This window comes from Canis lupus, chromosome 31 (assembly GCF_003254725.2).
Source record: "Canis lupus dingo isolate Sandy chromosome 31, ASM325472v2, whole genome shotgun sequence".
Taxonomy (NCBI): Eukaryota; Metazoa; Chordata; class Mammalia; order Carnivora; family Canidae; genus Canis; species Canis lupus.
In genome coordinates, this window is record NC_064273.1 from 3,997,983 (window position 1) to 4,021,467 (window position 23,485).

Consider the following 23,485-nt stretch of genomic DNA (forward strand, 5'->3'; position numbering starts at 1 on the left):
TCATTTTTTAAAAATAGCTATACTATTTTACATTCCAACCAGAACGCAATATTTTTTTAAAGATTTTATTTATTTATTCATGATAGACATAGAGAGAGAGAGAGACAGACAGACAGAGACAGAGACAGAGACACAGGCAGAGGGAGAAGCAGGCTCCACGCCAGGAGCCCGACGCGGGACTCGATCCCGGGATCTAGGATCGCACCCTGGGCCAAAGGCAGGTGCCAAACCGCTGAGCCACCCAGGGATCCCCCAGAACGCATTATTGATCCAATTTTTCTATATCATAACCAGCATTTAGTGATGCCACAATTTTTTAAGCCATTCTGATAGTTGTAGGGATATATCACTGTGGTTTAGTATAAATTTCCCAGATGTCAAATGCCATTGAACATATTTTTATTCATTTTTTTCCATCTGCACATCCTTTTCAGTTAAATGTTCATTCATATTTTCCCTATTTTCTGATTAGATTGTTTATTTTCACTGTTGAAAGTCTGAAGTTTTTTTAATGCATAAGTGTAGCTACTACTCTTTTGCCAGGTGTTTTGCAAATATTTTCCATAAGTTTCCAGTTTGTCTTTTTATTCTCTTCATATAGACTTTCACAAAGGTTTTTCATTTTGATCAGGTACAATTAATCTTTTTTTTAATGGACTGTGCTTTTTGGCGTGCACTCTACAAACTCTTTACTCATTCCTAGATCCTAAAGATTTTATCTTATGTGTTTTTCTAAATGTTTTATGGTTTTGTGTTTTACAGTACATGAGTATTATAAATCTTGTATGTATTTATGTTCAAGTTTTAAAGCCTATAATGTGTAGTTTGAGATGGGTTTGTTTCGTAGGTTTTGGCTATGGGTTGAATACTCTAGCTTCATGGTAAGCCTGAATATCAGCAGAGTGACTCCTCTATTCTCCTTTGTCATGAACACTTTAGCTAAACTGTAGTCTATACATTTTCATAGAAATATTACAATAAGCTTGTCTATGCTTACAGAAAATGTTACTGGGGTTCTGACAGAAATTGTTTTAAATCAATAGATCAATTTGAGGGAAGAGGATTAACATCTTTACCATATAAGGTCTTCCAATTTATGAACTCCAAACATATATCCACTTATTTCAACCTGCTCTGATTTCTTTATCAGTACTTTGTAGTTCTCAGTATGTGTTTAACTCTATGCTTATGGCTGAATATTTTACTTTTTTTGGATTGTTTATGGGAGATAGTGTATTTTTAATGTTGACTTCCTTGTATTCATTGTTAGTATGTCAAAATGTGATTCATTTTTGTGTTTTTGGCCTTGTATCCTGTGACCTTGTTGAACTCACTTATTCTAGGACTCATATCATTTTCTACTTAATAATGCCATCTGCAGCTTTAGTTTTCCATTCCAATCTATATGCATTTTATCAACATTTCTTGCCTTATTGCAATAGGTAGAACTTCCAGTGGTATTCTGAATAAGATTGATAAGAGTAGATATCCTGCCTTTTCTTGATGGTAAGGACAAATTTAGTCTTTTAATATTGAGTATATTTCAGTATAATTTTAAAGTTAATTTCTCTTTTGAGTGTAAATGAACTTTAAAAAATTTAACGGCCATTTTTTAAAGTTTTGTTTAAATTCCAGTTAGCATACAGTGTAATACTAGTTTCAAATGTACAATTTATTGATTCCATATTTACATAAAATACTTGATGCTCATCACAAGTGCCCTCCTTAATCTCCATCACCTATTTAACCAATCTCCCCACACTCACCTCCCTTATGGTAACCATCAGTTTGCTCTCTATAATTCAGAATCTGTTTCTTGGTTTGCTCCTCTCTCTTTCTCTGCTTATTGTTTTGTTTCTTAAATTCCACATACGAATGAAATCAGATGATATTTGTTATGTTAAGCAAAGTAAGTCAGACAAAGAAACATTTAATGGTATATCTTATATTATCTTTGAGACTTGTCTGTTTACCACTTGAGCCCAATTTTCTGTTGGATGTTGCTGTTCCCTCATCCTTAATATTTTAGCTTTCATATATTGGTGCTACTAGCCTTTATCTGTTTTACCTTTTTACATTTGGATTTCTGATATATATGTGTATAGTGTGTGGCATGGAACTATTTTCATCTTTTGTTCAAATAATTGTTCAGTTGTTGCATAATTATTTATTTAAATATGTAACTTTGATACATTGTTTTCATGTCACCTTTATTATGTAATTTATTTCTATATATTTGTACAGTCTGATATTTCTATTTAACTCATTGATCTGTCTATTCATGTTAGAGGAAAGTCTAAATTTCCTAGTATGTTTTAGACAGTATATATGATTTTGTATTTTATTACATACATTCTTTACTATATATTAATAGTGCATTTTAATATCTTGTGAGGCTAGTACCCCTCACTCTTTAAGAGAACAAATGTTTGTATGAATAAGAAAAAAAATGTCCATTTGTACAAGTCTACTTGCATGTTTTTCAGGGATGTTTTAAAGTTTTTTTCAGGGGCACCTGGGTGGCCGAATCAGTTAAGATTCTACCTTTAGCTCGAGTCATGATCCCGGGGTCCTGGAATCGAGCCTGGCAACAAGCCTGGCATGGAACTGGCTCCTTGCTTAGTGGGGAACCTGCTTCTCCCTCTCCCTCTACCTCCTGCTGCCCGTGCTTATGCTCTCTCTCTTTCTCTGTCAAATGATGCATAAAATCTTTTAAAAAAAATAAAGTTGTTTTCATATAAATTTTGCAAATTTCTTGTCAAGTTTATCCCTAAGTATTTCACCTTCTAGTTGACATTTAAAGGTGTGTCTTTATTACTATACTCTTACCTGGTTTTTGTTTCTGTTAAGGTTATTGATTTCCATGTCCCAGTACTTTATTTTCTTCTGACATTTCAATTATATCCTGTAAAATTATACTAATGTTAATTTCCAAAGGATATGTATCATTAACATGTAGTCACTCATGGAAATAATGAAAACGTAAACAAACGTGTAAGAGAACAAAATGACAAAAATAAATATAATGAAAATGATAAAATAAAGTGTCAATACATGTATGCATTAACCTCACTAATTAGCAAGGAAATGACAAGAGATAGTCAAACCCAAAGAAAATAAAAGGAACGAATAATAAAAATAAAATAACATTAGTAAAATAAACGAATATTTTCAAGTTAGAAAAATATCAACACCAAAATAAAGTTTTTAAAAATCATTAAATAGTTGATATAACTAAAAAAAAAGACAATAGAAAGAGAGAGGAAGAAAAGGCATAAAATATTGGTATGCAGAATAATAGTGTCAACACTGAAGATTCTAAATATATTAAAAACAAATTAAGAATAAATTACAAATAATTTTATAATTAAATTAATAGTTTGATAAAATGGTTCTTATTCTTGAAAAATACAACTTAGAGGAACTACAATAAAAATGTAAGAAATCTATATAGTGATATATGTGTATATATATGTATGCATGTGTGTATATATGTGTGTTTATATGTATATATCAAATAGAAAATAAAATTTTTGAAGTATACCATTTAAATTATCATTTAAAATGTAGAAATAGGTCTACTGAAAGATTTGCAAGACCTCAGCACAGAAAAGTGTAAAAGATTTAGTCAAACTCAGATTGATTTACAGATGCATTGGAATCCCAACCAAATGCCAGCATAGAAATTGAGGGGTAGTTTCTAGACAGAAGTTTACATTTTAAGAATAATCAAGACTATATTGAAGAAGAACAAATCAACATGATATATAACAATAAATATAAACATTTCATCTAAGGATACAATAAGACATTATGGCCTTAGCATAAAAAAAGGTAGCATAACAGAAATTACTAAACACATTCAAAATTAGGCTTACTTAATTCATGACAAAATTGATACTACAACACAGTTGAGAAGAAAATATCTTTTCAATCAATGATTCTAGGTGAATTAGACAGTCATATAAAACTTAATTTAATGCTTATCTTATATACTAATATAAAAATCATGGATTATATATCCCAAAAGTAGGCAATATATCTAAACAACAAAATAATACAATAAATACATAAGAATAAACATGGGAGACTATCATCGTATATTCAGGGCAGGCAAAGATTTCTTAAACAAGACATTAAAATGTCAATCCATAAAGAAAAAATGGGCAAAAAAGAGTTTTATCCTCTTCACAAAAGAAGACATCCTAATAGCCAAAAAATATATGACTATATGCCCTCTGCTTATTAGTAATCATGGAAATTAAAATTAAAACCACAAAAAATCCTTCATTCTATCATGATTAATAAAAATATTTAAAGATATAAAACGACATTTTAACATGGAGATACTAGAACTTTGGTACACTGCTGATGGATTTATGATTGACATAATTCCTTTGGAAAATTGTTGAGCATTTGCTACAAATGCTGAATACATCTACATTGTGACTCAGAAATTCTTTACTTGCACAGCAGAAATGCTTTCCTATTTTCACAGAAACACATGCACAAAAATGTTTATAGAAGAACTATTCATAATGGTCCTAAGTTAGAAGCAAGATAATTGGCCACCAGGAGTAAAATGTTAAGAACTTTGCTCCTTGGAAGCTAACCTATTTCTGTAACAACATGAATTTATTTCACACATTCAAAATTTGAACAAAAGGAGCCAGAATTTACAAGTGTAAATTGTATTATTCCAGTTATATGTAAATCAAAAGCAGGAAAACAAATCTATGGCATGAAAATCTAGGTACCACTTATCTTAAAGGTCAGTACCAGGAAGGAGGCACCAGGGATATATTTGGTACTGGTAATATTCTATTTCTTGATGTAGCTGCTGGTTTCATGAAAGAATTCACTTTATAAATTTTCATTGAGTTGCATAGTTATAGCTCATATTTATCTCTTCACATATGTTATACTCCAATAAAAGATATTTTTCAATCGTTTGATAACAATTGAAATCATTAATCGATAAATCGATTAGGGATAAATCGATAAATTTATCCCTTTATCCCTAATCTGTCTTTTTAAAATTTTGTGTATTGGTGAGAATAAAGTGCTCTAGTTGTTTAACTGTTGAGAACTTCCTTTTTTCTGAAGCTTATAGAAATACACTTAGAATAGACAGTAATTTTTACTTAAGAATGTTGTTTGGAGAAATTAAATGACATGATACACATGAAATTACATGGCACATAAAGGTAGGTGCTCAGTAAATCTTAGATCAGCCTTCTTATTTTGAAGTCAATTACTAAATAACCTTCTCCTTTTGGTTTTAATACCTGTCGGCTGCCAGAATAGAAATAGGGATTCCACCCTTTATTTGCAATGTTTCCTCTTTTATAGAAGTGGGAAATTCACAAGAGCAAATTTCTTGTGTTCTGTTAAGTGTATGTTGGATAAATCAGCTCTTTCATAATAGAAGCCATGACTATTATAAAACACCTGTGAAATATTAAATGTACATATTTTTAAAGATTTTATTTATTCATTTGAAAGAAAGAGAGAGCAGGCATGCACACACAAGTGGGGAAGGGATGGGTAGATAGAGAAGAAGTAGGCTTCTGCTAAGCAGGGAGCCCAGTGCAGGATTCAATATCAGGACCCTAGGATCAAGACCTGAGCTGAAGGCAGATGCTTAACTTAGTGAGCCACCTAGACACTCCTTAAATGTTCATATTTTTGAGTGAAATAATGATCTACAATTTTACTATGCTCTAACCAATTGAGGCTAATAGAATATTCTCTGACTAAAACAGGAAATTAAACCAAATATGATTTTCAGAAACACTATAGCTCCAATAAATACCAAGGAGTTTTCATTCACATATCAACATTTAGGAATTTAGGTATAAGTGCATGCAATCATGGACTCTTACAAGAACATGGGAGTGAAAGGGCATATAAGAACACTGATTAGTATTTTCCTTCTTAGAGATGATAATTTGATATGACTCCACTCATCTATTGGCAACCTCATGAAAAAAATCAGTTTATAATGTATTTCTCATGTGTTAACTTTACATCTAGTTTTCTAAGCTACATTTGTCTTATCCCATTGTTTTATGTCCTGATATTGTTGCAGCTACTGCTCTCATTATTGTTAATGTTTTGTTGCTGTTGTTTGTTTGTTTGCTTGGTTTTTAAAACATAGTATATGGAACTGTATAATGTCCTTTTTTTCATCCAGGCTGAGTTGGTCCACTTTTGGCATTGGCTTAGTGGTAATAAAAGAAGTATGATTTCAATAAAAAAACAAAAAACAAAAAAAGTAGCATAATTAGTCCTTTACAAGAAACAGTTTGGGGGCTTATTTTTAAATTTATTTTCTATTTAACATACATTTGTCAGTTAAATAGGTATGTAATTATTTTGCAATTATGGAGATTTTAAATTTAGAGAGTCTCTAAATTATTTCTTTCTTTATTATTTTTTTATACCAAACATCAATACTGTGATGCTTGGATTGTCAATTTATATCTTAATTCCCAGTCGACATTTTTTCCTAATAGCTTGAACAATACAGCAGTCCCATCGTTTATCTACTTCAAACAGTTGAATTAGTAATTTAATTTTAAAATTACTGATTGTATAATATATTATTAAATATTTATTTGACCTTTTCCTTATAAACAATTGCAAGCAAATCATAAAAATCAAAACAATACAAAAAATGTACATCACAAAACAATACCCCTTAATCTATTTAATCTAACTCCCATTTCCAAAGGCTAACACAGTTAACATTTTCTTACTAGCACATATAAGAACATACATAGAAAGCTAGCTAGAGAGATATGTGGATGGATAGGTAGATGTTGTACATATTTAAATAAATTGAGTTCCTCTTTCAGGACTGCATGTAATTTCTAATTTTGTTTTAAAACACTTCATTTCATTCAGTATTTTGAATGGTCTTCAGTAACAAATAAATATGACTGAATTAGTCAATTAGCCCTTTAAAGCTGTCTGTTAAAAGATTTAACAAACTATTTTAATTAGTAATGTTAAAGATTATTTACCTTAAAAAATATGTCTACTTACAGTTAATGGATTTCCTTCATCTATAAAAATATTAGTTTGCTCAAATAACAACATATTTTAATAAATATTTTCAAAATCTGAAAATGATAGAATTAGTCTTCATATTGATACTTACGTTAAGTAACTTTTCTATTAAAATAATCACTACATTAATTTTAATTTTATTTTCAAAGAAATTAGTTCTAGTCATATGCAGCTATGTATTTGAAAATACCAATTTATAAAATTAGGATAGTATATCAATATCTAATAATACTTAAAGAAAACAAAACTACATTTGAAACAATATGCTTGAATATGCTAAGCATAATAGTTCTTCATGCTACATTCCCACCCACCCCACTGCAAAATATTTAGATAAGATTTCAAAAACTCCTAGGTACCTAACTGGCTCAGTCACTCTTGATATCTGGGTTGTGAGTGTGACCCCCACATTTGGTATAGAGATTAAAAATAAAATCATTAGAAAAAGAATTCAAATACTCCCAATTAATTTCCTTCCATAAAATCTTCACATAGCCTTCATATAATATGTGAAAGAAATTCCTTAAAATATTGTAGTAATACAGTTTTCTAGAAAAAAAGATATTCCACTAATATATCCTGGATTAATATTGTATCTGCATCATGAAGTATCTACAACAGAACTTCTTTGGCTGTACGTGATTTTAAAAATACATTTATTCATAAGTAATTTTCCACTTTTTTAGAAAAAGGTGATTTTATTTGAGAAGGCAATTTATTTTCTGTGTCATTTAATACTTTTAGCGTCATCATGCTACATCATTCTATTAGTAAGCATAAAAATATGTGTTTATAATAATTTTCAATGTTTTTTTCATTAGAAAAAAAATTTTCAAAGGGAAGAGCAATTGAAACAGTTCTTTATGCTTCAATGTTCTTAGGCACACAAATGTCAACATGTTATATATTGGGGTTTTATTGATATAGCACTACACTTTAATACTAAAGGGAGACAAGGAAGACTCTTTAGAGAATCAGAAAATGTTTTTAACTAGGTTAAAAAAGTAGATGTATTCTTGCCTCCATTCCTTTTAACTCGTATTAATGTCTTGATTGAACTTTTGAATGAAATAGGTGCATTTACCTTTCTCTCTTGTCATAAAGAAATAGCAATATAAACATTTCCTTTGTGCTGTTTCAAGAACTATAAGAGCACTTTATTGATAAGTCCTCAACTCTCTGATGATTATTTAATCAAAAGACTTGTCAGTGTCACAATAAAAGTCCATCTTTTTCTGTTATCCAGAGGAAACTTCTTAAACATCTTATGTTAAATGCTTAAACATTAACTTTCTAGATATAATTTATAGTGGAATTTTACTATGTTGTAATATAATTTAAAATATTATTGTAGGCCAAACAAATATTTGAACTGAATTTATTTTGTTCATATTTCAGTTTTCAAAGTTATTTTTGAGGAAACTCATGGCATTGTAAGGTGTTTGGGGAGGAGAATACTTTTTAATCAGTGATGTACACCAATTAAGTTACACAGCTATTACAAATATATTATTTTATTTCTTTAAGATATAATATCAAATGTCTTTTTTTCTAGATACATATTATAAATATATATATATATATATAATGTATATGAGGATATGTAATCAAAATCATGTAATTTAAAAATTTCCTATTAGATTTCTTATTTTTTTTTAAACTTTTGGTTTTCTTTTCTTTATTTTTTTTAAGATTTTATTCATTTATTCATGAGAGACAGAGAGAGGCAGAGACACAGGCAGAGGGAGAAGCAAGCTTCTTGCAGGGAGCCCAATGTGGGACTTGATCCCAGGCCTCCATGATAACAACCTGGGCGGAAGGGAGGCACTCAACCACTGAGCCACCCAGGAGTCCGTCAATTATGTTTCTTAAATATTTTCAGTATGTTAATGTTACACGCTTTCAATAAATATCCTTGCTAAGATCTCTTTCTCCATATCTAGCCTTCACTATGTCCTTTTATATGTATGTAGAAGATGAAATACTAGATAACAAGTACGTAGGACATGTTAATAATTTTTTATAAATACTAATTCTTCTCCAAGAAATATATAAAAATCTACATCCTATGAGATCATCCATTTAAAATTTTCAGAATAATTCATAGAAAGTATATTAAATTACACATTGAATGGCTGAACTACTAACTAGAGACATTTATACATGAAGCAGCTCTTTTAAGAAATAAGACCCATAAATATGTCTGTCTTGGTATAATATATATAATTGAAATGAATAAAGTTTAAAACACCACTGTTGTTACACCATGTTCTGTTAAAATCTTTAAAACTCACACAATTAAAAAAAAAAAAAAAAAAAAAAAAAACTCACACAATTAGAATCCATTTGTACAATATTCATATGTATAAACTTACATTAAAAAAAAAACTTTAAAAAGCCTATATCCTAATAAAAACATAAAAATCCCCCTTGTACTCCACCCTCCCAACATTGTTTTTATTTTTAATTATGTCTAATTTGACACATTTTAGAGTGGGATCATATTTTAATTAGCAGCTGTTTGATATGTGAAATGTGAAGTTAGTTTTTCTCCATATGTTTATTGAATATACATTGCTATTTTTCACTTGTGTCCTCCTTCATTTTTTCTAGTAATAATTCATGTTTTTAATTTTTCAATATTTTTATATTTTATTTGTCAAAGTTTTGTGTTTATTACAGCAAATATTAATCCAATAGCTAAAATCAAGATAATTATCAGGATATAATATTGCCCCAGATGTGGCACAACTGCAATTCTCATACCTTGTTGGTAAAACAAAAAATAAAACCTCTATTTTGGAAAACAGTCTGGCAGCTTATTCTAATGTTAAACCTATCCAAGGACACAGCCATTTCACTCTGGTGAAATGAAAATATGTGTTCATAAAGTATCTTGTGTAAAAATGTTATAGGTAGCATTATTCATAAGAATCAAAAACTAGAAATAACCCAAATGTCTCTCCACCTGACAGAGAACATATGAAATGTATAGCCTCACAATGGAGCAACTAAAAAAAGAACAAGTGACTGATACAACAGAATGTATGGACTTTTCAAATGTTATTTTGAGTTTGAGACAGAAGAGCACATGTTATATGATTATATTTTCATGAACTTCATGCAGAAACAAAACTAATGTATACTTTTCGAAATCATGACTCTGGATACCTCTTACGTGAAACTTGACTTCAAAAGGAGCACAAGAGAATTCTTTGATGTGATAGAGATGTTCTAATCTTGACTTCAACATGGCTTCTATGATTATAAACATTTGTTAAAAGGCATCAAAATAAACACTTAAGATACGTATATCTCATTTCATTTAAATTATTAAAACAGAAGTTGAATTTAAAAAATAAAATAATGCCCAGAAACATGTAGAGAAAGTGGATGAGGAGCTTTTCTCTAATTCTTGCATTTAGAAAATTTATTATGGAAAGTTTTAAAATTCCTAAGTATTTTTTCTACTTAATGTATCTTCTCAATTTCTCTTCTAAAAAACGATGTATTAAGATATATATATATGTAGATGATATAGATATAGATAAAATGTTGGGAGGCATGCCTGAATTAATTCCTAAGATCTCTTCCAGTTTCATTTGATAATTTGTAGCTAACAAGGTATACCCTTTGATAGATATTATGAATTATATCCATGAAATCATATTGATCATCTCAGTTTAGTTTTAAATAATGTTACATTTCACAAACTATAACCATTTTAACTTTTATTTTGGCTCAATTTAACACATTTATGACTAATTATAAAAATTTCAAGCTTACTCTAGTTCATTTCTTACATCATTAAAGCATGGAAGAGTTGTAAAATTTACTTTGTACTAAATAGGGCTCCTTATCAGAAATGTCTATTATGGTGGAATATTTTTAATCTTAAAAATAGATTATTTAAAGAAAAAAACTATGTTTTTTTTTTTTTTTTTTTTTTACTTTTTTCATTGGTTTGGGACATCAAAATGTTAGTGCTTATCATATTATGATTATGTTCCTTTATATTTTTTCCAATCATAATGTTCAAATAATCTTAGATTTTTCCTTTTATGTATTAGTGGTGTTTGACTATCATTGTCTAATCATCAAGAGCCTATTCTATTCAGGCACCCACAGATTAGCAAATAAAAGCTCACATAAATGCTGCTATTTGTTTTTAATTATGATGAAATCTATCAAGACATTTCTATTTGCAAGTAGATAACAGTCACATTTTTCAGAAAAGTATAATGAAAAGAATAGGCATACTTGAATAATTGTGCTGTATTTGTTAGCTTTCAAACAGGAAATCATATACACTCAAACTGTCAACAATTTAATAAAGAAATCTAGGGAAACCAGAGAGGAGAGTGCAATACAATGGGAGGTAAGATAATCACTCTGCTCTTGAATGGGTAGACATGATACCATCAGAACCAGAGGAGGCTCTTGAATGGAGAGTGCTGCTTGACAGGAGTGGTGATTCTAAAGACAGACATGACCAGCCTGAGGCAGCATATTTGGAAGTGATTCCTGTGAATAATTCCTTTACCTCCTTTACTCCCAGTCTCTGATCTCCTGTAGGTTGAGGAGGCAAACCTAAATTAAACTGAGAGAGCAAGGAATCTTTGACACTCCCCGTGTGGCCTTCTAAGCCACAGAAGGAAGCTGGAGAGAGATAGAGACGCAGCATAAGAAAATGCAGTAAATGGAAGATATCTAATCATCGTGTTTTTTTTTTTTTTCTCAAGCAAATATTAGTTCATTGTTCACCACAAATCTTTCCTCAATTCAAATTCCTTTATATTACCTAAATTTCATGTGAAAACAGAACACTTTTTTAATTGATATAGTTCTGTTCACTTGAATTTCTATTTAAAAGACATTGCAGAATCTTTTTTTAAAGAAACGTTTCAGTTTCAGTCAAAATAACATATATAGTACCATTCTTGATATATAATAGGAGATTTTGCCATTATTGTATACTTGTGATTCAAAAATCGAATAATCTAATATAAGGGGTCATCTTTATGTGAGTTGATGAAAAAAAATACTTTTTATTTGGTCTATACTATCACTATCACTATCAGTCCAAAATAAAGATAATGAAGCTTCTACAGTAGACAACTATACAATATAGTTTGGGACCAAGTGATCAAGAAATAGTCATTTCTTAAAAACTCTCTGCAAAATAAGTAAAAACTTTAGTCCTTCTTGTTTGAGATGGGAGATAGAAAGAAAACGGGAGCTAATCACCATTCACCTTACATTCATATGCAACTTACTATAGACATTTACTGTAATTTTCATTCATTCAAGATGTTTCTGTCCTTTTCCATTTTACTTTTATGGATTTCCTCATAACCTAAATATGGATAAAATAATGAGAAAAGCATATCATGGATTTTCATCAATTGTTTCATTTTATGACATATATGTAACTGGCAAAGAGACAGATAATCTAACATTGAAAAAAATCACAAAATATTCTAAGGAAGTTAAGAATCTTGACTTTTGGAGCACCCAGGTGGCTCAGTGGTTGAGCATTTGCCTTTGGCTCAGGTCATGATCCCAGAGTCCTCAGATTGAGTCCCACAACAGGCTCCCCACAGGGAGCCTGCTTCTCCCTCTGTTTATGTCTCTGCCTGTCTCTGTGTCTCTCATGAATATATAAATAAAATCTTTAAAAAAATGACTTTTGTGATTTCTACTAGCAATTTACATATTAATATTTAATTTCTAAATGTTTAAAACTTTTTAAAAATATTCCAATAAAACTAATATTTTTTCACATTGAAAGAAAAAAATGTCTCTAATGAGTCTTATGAAATGTAATCTAGGAAATACATAAAAATGCCAAAAAAATACATGAAAGATACACAGAAATTCCATAGATTATAAACATAGTTTGAAAATGAATCAGTTGGATAACTAGTTAACAAAGAGACACAGTGTAAAACTTTATTTTTATCTATAAGAATTTGACAAAGTGAAATGTACAAAAACAATTCAGAAATGTAACAAATATTGGTATGTCTCTGGCACACATTATATTAAAAATGAAATGTAATAAACCTATACATGTTGATTCATCATATATACATACATACATTCACACATACAAATAGTCCATACCCAATATATTTATTATGGCACCCAATGATATGGTTACATAAGTACCACTTCACACACTCAACCAATAAATGACAGCCACGTTGCTCTACTGCACTCTTCTCAGTTTGAGAACTACTTGCCCATCTGTGTCCTCACTCGAGGTATCTCATGTACCGCTCATTTGCATTCTGGGGAATGGTGTCTGCAGAGTGAAAGTGTTCTCAGTGCTGTAAAGGTGCTCAGCAAGATATCACACTAAAAATTCGAAATGAGAACTTTATGATCGCTTGAAGTGGCTGAGCCATTTACAAGGTGAGCCAGAGTGAAGATATGATAAATCTCAGAAATGGATTAGGAAGAATTGGTGATAGTTTTTGGAAAAGTGAACTGTAAAAGCAAAAAGAAGAAATTGTGGTTGAAAGTGTATCCCCACTGCAGCAATTTAAAAAGAGACAGAAATTGCTATTAATGATTTACCATGGTAGGAACACATGTCCAAATGCTCTATGCTGGGATTTCACATGTAACTAAATTTAATTAGCACTTATTTTAAGTAAAGTGATACCCTCAGTAACAAAGAGGGGGCTTCATTTTATAACATAGACACATTCAAATAGAGGAAGATACAATTATATTTATCACTCATCATATTGAATGAAATACATTGAAATATTTTTCAGACTGAATTTAATATACCTTTTATGTCTTACAACCATTATTCTCAGGTGAATGACTCTTGTAAACTTTACAGACTGAAATGTTCTATTTTAATGTAAATATTATTTACCCATTGTACTTTTCAGAGTCAACCTCTTCTTTTGATAATCCTCTTCCTAATGACAGTCTTTAGAAATCCCATCTAGGGCAGCCCCGGTGGCTTAGCGATTTAGCGCCACCTTCAGCCCCGGGCGTGATCCTGGAGACCCAGGATGGAGTCCCACATCAGGCTCCCTGCATGGAGCCTGCTTCTCCCTCTGCCTGTGTCTTTGCCTCTCTCTCCTTCTGTATCCCTCATGAATAAATAAATAAATAAAAAAAAAAAAAAAAGAAATCCCATCTAAATTAATAAGCCACATAAAACACACTTTCCTGGTGCACCAGGGTGGCCTACAAGGGTGAGCTACTGACTCTTGTTTTTTGCTCAGATTGGAATCTCAAGGTTATGAGATTGAACCCATTTGGGGCTCAGTGATCAGTATGGAGTCGGCTTAGGACTCTCTCCCTTGCCCTCTGCCCCTCCCCCTTGTGCTTACTCTGTCTCTGTCTCTTTCTGAAACAAATCTTTAAAAAACACACTTTTCTTCCTGATATGTTCTTACATTACTCCAATTATTAGAGGTTATATCACTAGTGACTTAGGTTCAGAAAATAAATGTATGTCTATACTTAGTGCAATAAACAAAAGTCATTCTTATAAAGATTTATTGATTGATTGATTGATTGATTGATTTATGAGACACAGAGAGAGAGAGAGAGAGAGAGAGAGAGAGAACAGGGAAAGGGACAAAGGACAAGCAGACTCTCTGCTAAGCAGGGAACCAGACATGGGTCTTGTCCCCAGGACTCTGAGATCATGACCTGAGCTGAAATCAAGAGTCCATGCTTAAGTGTCTGAACTATCTAGGCACTTCCTTGTTATATTTTTTTTTTTAGGCTTGCAATAATCTTCCTTCAAAGACTCCTTCTAAGTGTATTGAAAATGTACCTCTTACTGCTAAGAGGTACTGCTTAGGGAATAGTCTAATGAAGAATTTGAAGTTGAAGATAATTGTGGGGATTAAACATAAGCAAAATAAGAAACTTAAGAGAATGAGAAATGGTTTTGTATACTGAAAACAAAAGCTATCAATAAGTTTTAATCTTCAAATTCTATAAGATTGTATCCTTTGATTCATCTTTCTTGGGGAGAAAACTTGAAAATATATTAGTTGAAACTTAGAGAAAAAAAGTAATACAAATAAGCTTCCCAAGACGCAACAGCCTTTTAAATCTAAAGCAACCTCAGAATTCAGCAAAATGTTAGAACAAGTGATTCAGAGTAAATGTGCCATCTGTCCTTTCTCAGCACTCCATATTTGATGGTCCTTGTGTCTGGTCATTTTATTTACTTGATTGATTATTTGATCAGAAATTCAATGCATCTTCAGATATAAAGTATTACACTTCATAGATTTCCCTGTTTATTCTTACAAGTTAACACTTCAATAATACTGTGATTCAAGAATTTTCCTTACAGCCATGTTCCCAACTTATTTGTGAAGATAAAAAGGAAGATCCTCTTAAAGATGTCAAGCAAAACAAACAAAACAGAAAGCAAACAAAACTTTATTACCTACAAATTCTTCTTAAACATGATACTTTAGCCGAAAGGATGCCATAATGCTTAGGAAAAAGGAATTTTCATACACTGTGGTGGGAGTTTTAATTGGTCAAGGATAGAAAAGGAGCCTTTAAAGATATGTAATCTTGGGCAGCCCCAATGGCCCAGCGGTTTGGCACCACCTCTGGCCTGGGGTGTGATCCTGGAGACCCGGGATCAAGTCCCACGTCGGGGTCCCTGCATGGGGCCTGCTTCTTCCTCTGCCTGCGTCTCTGCCCCTCTCTCTCTCTGTGTCTGTCATGAATAAATAAATAAAATCTTAAAAAAATAAAAATAAAAAAAATAAAGATACATAATCTTTTACTTTTTAATTCTGCCTTATGGGATACTTAGGGATGTACATAATGTTCATAAAATAATGAATCAATTATGATATTTATTTATTTATTTTTTAAAGATTTTATTTATTTATTCATGATAGTCACACAGAGAGAGAGAGAGAGAGAGAGAGGCAGAGACATAGGCAGAGAGAGAAGCAGGCTCCATGCAGGGAGCTCGACGTGGGATTCGATCCCGGATCCAGGATCGCGCCCTGGGCCAAAGGCAGGCGCTAAACCGCTGCGCCACCCAGGGATCCCCAATTATGATATTTATATGATGGAAGTATTTTTGAAGTGATATTTTAAATAATATACAAAATCCATTTATATAAAAAAATTAAAAAATCAAACTTATTTATAGGTATAAAAACATGCATATATATTACTAGAGCCAAATATGTTTTAATATATTTTAATTTTCCCCAATATGGTATATTTATTTTATAATTAGAAAATAAAAATCCTTAATTAAATAATAATCTAATCCATATGTATATGCAGAATTATAAATTATTTGGAAGAACATTATATGATTTGCAATTGTGCAGAATTATTTCTTATTTGTACTAATGTTTAACCAAGATACCCTTTTGCTTAAAATTAAAAATTTGAAAGTAAGATCTGCACTCAATAAATTTTGTAAATGGTATCATAACGCACATAAAATTTCATCTAACTTGTAGTCACAGTCCCACGACTTTGTGTACATAGTCTTTGTGTACCTTTCCTAAAATATTCAATGTTCATAGCTTTTTATATAGTATGAATTCTCAATCTCTCTATACAAGGAAGAACTCCCACTGTTCTACAATTTCCCTTTTTTCCATTAAGAAGTTATATTTGATATTTTAAAAAAATCAGCATGTATATATTTAACTCATTTAACTGATTCATTTTATAGATGCATCATACCTTATTTAAATCAATCTCCTTTGATGTAAATTCAAATAGCTTATTACAGATACATTCATGCAAAAAATATATAGAATAAATTACTATAATTGGCAAGAAAGAGTAAAACAAATAAAGTAAGAAATATTCTTGATTGTTCAGTTGGTTAAACTACAAAGCTTTAACTTTAAGAAACTTTGTCAATATTTGAGGTAGTGATCAGTATGACTTAAGTCCCATTAAGGATTAATTTACTTGCTGTGTGCAAAATGGGTCAATAGAAGCAATATCATGTTTTATTTTCCTTCTGTTCTACCCTTCTTACTTCTTTTTCTTCCTTCTTTCTTCTCCCTCCCTGCCTGTATTCTTCACTGCCTACTTCCCTCTCTCCCTTTTTTCTTGCTTTCTTTCTTTCTCTCTGTATTTCTAACTTTGATACATTGTATTTTACCTTTAACTCAGCCTAATATCAGAAAACTCATTTTATTATGTTTGGTATGATAAATGTGGTAAATATTACAATATTTCATGTGTGTGATGATCATAAATTGTCATAAATACATTTCATTACATTTTTATGATATTTCATGCGATTATTTTGGAGTAGAAAATTCAATTAATGGACTTAACAGATCAAAAATTTATGTCTACTTCATTCAATATACTTCTTCTTTTTGTCCTACCTTCATTCCCAATGGTAGAAATTAGAACACTCCCTATTTGTAATTGTTCCTACTAATTAAACTATATTTAAAAATATATTACTTAGACTTTTATTATATCTAGAAATTCATAGCAAATAGCATATGCCAGGAATTATATTCCAAAATCAATAGCAAAATAGAACATGAACACACATATTAGAAGGGAAGGAAATGCAAAGTCATAGGAAAAAATTAGTTTGAAAACACAGATACCTAAGAGAATTATATGTTTTGGATATCATACCATTTATTAAATAATATATACATATACTACGTATACTTTTTTCAAGGTTGCTTTGACTCTTTAGAGCTTTCAAGGTTCCATACAAATTTTAGGATTGTTTGTTCTGGTCTGTGAAAAATGCTGATGGTATTTTGATAGGGATTGCATTAATGTGTAGGTCTCTTTAGGAAGTAGAAACAGTTTTAAAAATTCAATTAATTAACATATAGTGCATTATTTATTTCAGAGGTAGAGGTCAGTGATTCATCAGGCTTAAATAATACCCAGTGCTCATTACATCACATGCCCTCCTTAATATCTGTCACCCAGTTACCCCAATTACATCCCTGTCTTATTCTTGACTTTAGAGGAAAAGCTCTCAGGTTTTCCCCATTTAGGATGAGATTAGCTGAGGGGTTTTTATAATATATATTATTATGTTGATGTATGTTCCCTCTAAACCTACTTTGTTGAGAGTTTTTATCATCAAGAGATATTATACTTTGTCAAATGCTTTTTCTTCATCTTCTGATATAACATATGGTTCCTATCCTTTATTAATGTGTATCATGTTGGTTGATTTGTGATTACTGAGCCACCCTTTCAACCCAGGAATAAATCCCACTTGATCACAGTGACTGATTTTTCTAATGCATTGTTGGATTTGGGTTGCTAGTATTTTGTTGATTTTTGCACCTATGTTCATCAGATATTGACTGGTAGTTTGCTTTGTTGTTGTTGTTGTTGTTGTGTCATTATCTGGTTTTGGTCTCAAGGTAATGCTGGCCTCATAGAGTGAATTTAGGAGTTCCTTTCCTTTTCTATATTTTGGAATAGTTTGAAAAGAATATATATTAACTCTTCTATGAATGTTCAGTAGAATTTTCCTGTGAAGCCATCTGGTACCGGATTTTAGTTTGTTGGGAGTTTTGGATTACTTATTCAATTTCTTTTCTGGTTATAGGTAGGTCTATTCAAGTTTATATTTCTTCCTGTTTCAGTTTTGGTAGTTTATATGTTTCTAGGAATTTATTCATTCCTTCAAGGTTGTCCAATCTGTTAGGATATAGTTTTTCATGCTATTTATTGTCTTATAATCCTGTGTGTTTCTGTGGTGGTGGTTACTTTTTCTCCTTTCTCATTTATGGTTTTATTTATTTGGGTCCTTTCTCTTTTCTTTTTGATAAGTCTGGCTAGGGTTTACCAATTATTAATTTTTTCAGAGAACCAGTGCCTGGTTTCTTTGACCTCTTCTATTGTTTGTTTTAGCTTCCATATCACTTATTTCTACTCAAATCTTTATTATTTCCTTCCATCTGTTGGCTTTAAGCTTTTTGTGTTCTTTATCTAGCTCCTTTAGATGTAAGGTTAGGTTGTTTATTTGAGATTAGGTTGTTTATTTGAGAATTTTTTGCTTCTTAAGGGAGGCTTGTATTGCTATAAACGTCCCTCTATTTTTCATTAAAGATTTTATTCATTTATTTGAGAGCAAGGGCACAAGCTAGGGGAGAGGCAGAGGGAGGGAGAAGCAGACTTCCTACTGAGCATGGAGCCTCATGCAGGGCTCAATCCTAGGACCCTGGGATCAAGAGTTGAGCCAGAGGCAGATGCTTAACTGACTGAGCCACCCAGTCACTCTACAATCTTCCCTTTTAAAATCACTTTTGTGGTCAGCCCGGTTGGCTCAGCAGTTTAGTGCCACCTTCAGCCTGTGCCTGATCCTGGAGACCCAGGATGGAGTCCCATGTCAGGCTCCCAGCATGTAGCCTGCTTCTCCCTCTGCCTATGTCTCTGTCTCTCTCTCTCTCTCTCTCTGTGCGTGTCTCTCATGAATAAATAAATAAAAAGTCTTTAAAAAAATCAGTTTTGCTGTATCCCAAAGGTTTGGACCATTGTGTTTTCAATTGCATTTGTTTCATGTACTTTTTAATTTTTTCTTTGATTTGCTCATTAATCCATTCATTATCTAGTAGCACATTGTTTAACCTCTGTATATTTGTGGCTTTTCCAAATTTTTTTCCTTCTGGTTTTCTAGTTTCATAGCATTGTGGTCAGAAAAGATGCAGGGTATGTCTCCAATCTTCTTGTATTCCAGAAGCCTGTGTTGTGGCCTAATGTGTGATCTATTTCGAAGAATGTTCATGTACACTTGAAAAGAATGTGTATTCTGCTATTTTAAGGTGGAATGTTCTGAATATATCTGTTAAGTTCATCTGGTCCAGTGTGTCATTGAAAGTCATTATTTCCTTTTGATGATCTGTCCATTGATATAACTTGGATATTAAAGTCCCTATTATTATATTATCAAATATTATGTTTGTTTTTAATGGTTTGTGTGTTTGTTATTATGTTTGTTTTATGTTTGTTATTAACGGTTTTATGTATTTGGGTACTCTTATGTTGGGTGCATAAATATTCACAATTAATATATCTTTTTGTTATATTGTCCCCTATATATTGAATAGACTCTTATTTTTTCTCTTGTTATAATCTTTGTTTTAAAGTCTAGTTTGTCTGATATAGTATGGGTACTCCGACTTTTGTTTGACACCTATTTGCATATAACTGTTTCTCCATCCTTCCACTTTCAATCTGCAAGAGTCTGGGTTAAAATGACTTTATTGTAGGAAGCCTATAAATGGGTCTTGTTTCTTATCCATTCTGACATGCTATGTCTTTTGATTGGAACATTTAAACCATTTATGCTCAGAATAATTATTAATAGATGTGTATTCATTGCCACTTTATTACTTGTTTTGTTTCTAGGGATTTTCTCTGATCCTTTCTTGTCTTTCATGTTTTGCTGATTTTCTTTAGTGATATGATTGCATTTATTTCTCTTCATACTTTGCAAGTTTTTCCATGGTTTTGAAATGTGGTTACCATTAGGTTTATACATAACCTCTTGCAAATAGCAGTATACATTAAGTTGGTTGTCATTTAAGTTTGAACCTATTCTTTTCTCCTCTGCTTCCCATGTTTTAGGTATATACTATTATGTTTTATATGCTTTCTTTGTGGGTTCCTTGACTGGTTTTTTAACATAAATTATTTTTTTAACATAACATTTATTTTTACTCCTTTTTTGTTTCTTGCTTTTATGCTGTCACTTTGGTCTCTCCTTTCCACTCAGAGTCCCCTTTAATATTTCTTCCAGGGCTAGTTTAGTGATAATAAAGTCCTTTAGTTTTTGTTTGTCTGGAGAACTCTTTATCTCTCCTTATATTCTGAATGGTAGCCTTTCTGGATACAGAATTCTTGGCTGCAATTTTATCCCATTTAGCACTTTGACACTCTATTATATAACATGGCATTCTATTCTGACTTATCAAGTTTCTGTTGAAAAATCTCCTTCTAGCCTTATGGGTTTTCCCTTGTAATTTAATGACATTTTTTTTTTTTGTCTTTCTGCTTTTAAGATTTTTTTCTTTATCACTATATTTTGCAAATTCAATTACAATATGTCTTGCCGTGAGCCTGTTTTTGTTGATTTTGATGGGAGTTCTCTGGGCCTCCTAGGTCTAGATGTCTGCTGCCTTCCATAAATTAAGCAAGTTTTTGGCTATTATTTCTTCAAAAGAATTTTTGCCCCTTTTCCTCTCTTTTCTTCTGAGGCTCCTATAATATGAATATTATTATGTTTGATGGGGTCACTGCATTGCATTCCCTAAGTCTATTCTTGTGTTCCATATTTTTCCCATTCTTTGTTCAACTACATTGCTTTCCATTACTTTTTCTTCTACATCATTAATTGCCTTTTCCAGCCTACTGTTCATTGCATCAAGTCTGTTTCTAATCTCATTTATTGCACTCTTCATCTTTGATTGATGTTTTTTAACTCTTTTATCTCTGTAGTAAGGATCTCACTGGGGTCTTCTATTTTTTTCTCAAGCCCAGTGAGTATCCTCATAATCATTACTTTAAATTCATCATCTGGATGTTACTTATATCTGTTTCACTTAAATCTCTGGCTGTGGCTTTATCTTACTCTTTCATACAGGATAAATTTCTCCATCTTCTCATTTTGCCTTAGTCTCTGCCTTCTCTGTGTTAGAAAAGTCAGAAAAATATATATCCTGCTCCTGAAAGTAATGGCCTTATGAAGACGAGGCCTTGTAGCACCCACAGCCTGGTATTCAGGGACTGCCATGTCCTCTACTCTTGTGTTCTGGCTATTTTATCCTTTGGGCAAGTTGTCTGCAAAGGCTCTCCTTGCCTGCTGTGGACAGTGTTTGGTCCCTGTCCTGAATGCAATGAGTTTTAAGTAGGTGTGCTTTGGTCTTCTTGTGAAATGAGACTTGTCACCACCTCCACAGGAACTGAGGCCCTGCAAAACTCTATTTAGTCAGGAAACATGGTTTCGGCAGGAGCTTATGCTGGTCTTCTGGGGGAAGTGCTTGCTGTGCAGAGATTGAGGCAAGTGTGACTCAGAAAGACAGTTCCACCAGAGTGCAGGGGAGTGGGAATTAGCATAAGGAAGTTAGGCAGCTGTGTCCAACCTGCCTGCCTCCCACAGGTAGCTCTATGTTTATGTTGAGGGATGGGGGAAGGAAATATCACCAGCCAACTCCTTTGTTCTCAGAGAGGTGTCTCCATGAATGTTGCTTCCCAGAAGAACTCTCCAAGAAAAGCACATAATCTGCCCCCTGTGTGCCTATACACTGTTCAGATTGCTATTTCCAATCTTTGTGTCCTCAGGGTTGTTTGCCTGACTTCTCTCCAGGAGCAGCCCGCTGCCTTCCATGTTCTATCCTAGCCAAGCTCTCTGATTTTTAAAACGCCAGACTTTAAGCCATGATGGTTACAAGAACTCAAGAAATTCAGCCCCTCTCCTTTACAAGACAATGGCTATGGAGAAACATTCTTGTACATTCCCCTGTATGCTCTATTCTCACTCTCTATCATACTTCTCCATGACCATAGATCCCTCCCTTCCATAGCAGCCAGGATCTGTTTCTCCCCTAAACCACCTCTCTCTACTTCCTACTTTCTTCTATGTGGCCTCTTCTCTCCCTTGACAGTTGTGGAGTTTGTTCTGTCACTGTTCAGGTAGATTTCTAAGGGTATTTAGTATGATTTGATAGTTATCTAGCTGTATTTGTGGGACAAAGAGAGCTCAGTGTCCTACTCTGCTGCCATTTTTCTATGTCTAATATTGGTAGTTTCTATCATAAACAGAAAAAAAAAATTCAAGGAACAGAGAAGACTGCAGACTTAAAAATAAAGTATGTTTTTTTTTTAATAATAGATGCTTCCTTCATGTGGTGTTATATATTTTGTTATTAAATATCTGTAATGGAGTTACTGATTTATTCTGTGTTAGCTGACTTAACAATGGAAATATGCCAGCAACAAATTATATAAGGAAGAGTAACCACTCTGATAGTTAAACATTTCCTTAAAATAACCTAGATTTGGAAGCAATTATCCAGTAGTAGTTTTACTTTCTTCTCCATCTCTAAAATATCCCCATTAAAGCATAATTCATTTAAAGCCATCTTCCAATAAAAGTGGAAGTACAGAAATAGTTATACCTTTCAGTGGAGAATTGAGCCAACCCAAGCAATTTTCTGCAGAGTTGCATTTGTGTTCAGTTTATTTCTTAACCTAACCTCTAGGGAATTGCTGTAGAAAAATTGACATAGAAATTATTCTCTAAGGGTAAATTTTCTTCTTGTCTTCTGCTTGCACTGAAATTCTGTCAGGTAAAAGGCCACCTCACCGTACTGCCTGCTTGTACTTACACCTTTAAATGGGGTGCTCTCTGGAATAACCACAAGAGAGATTT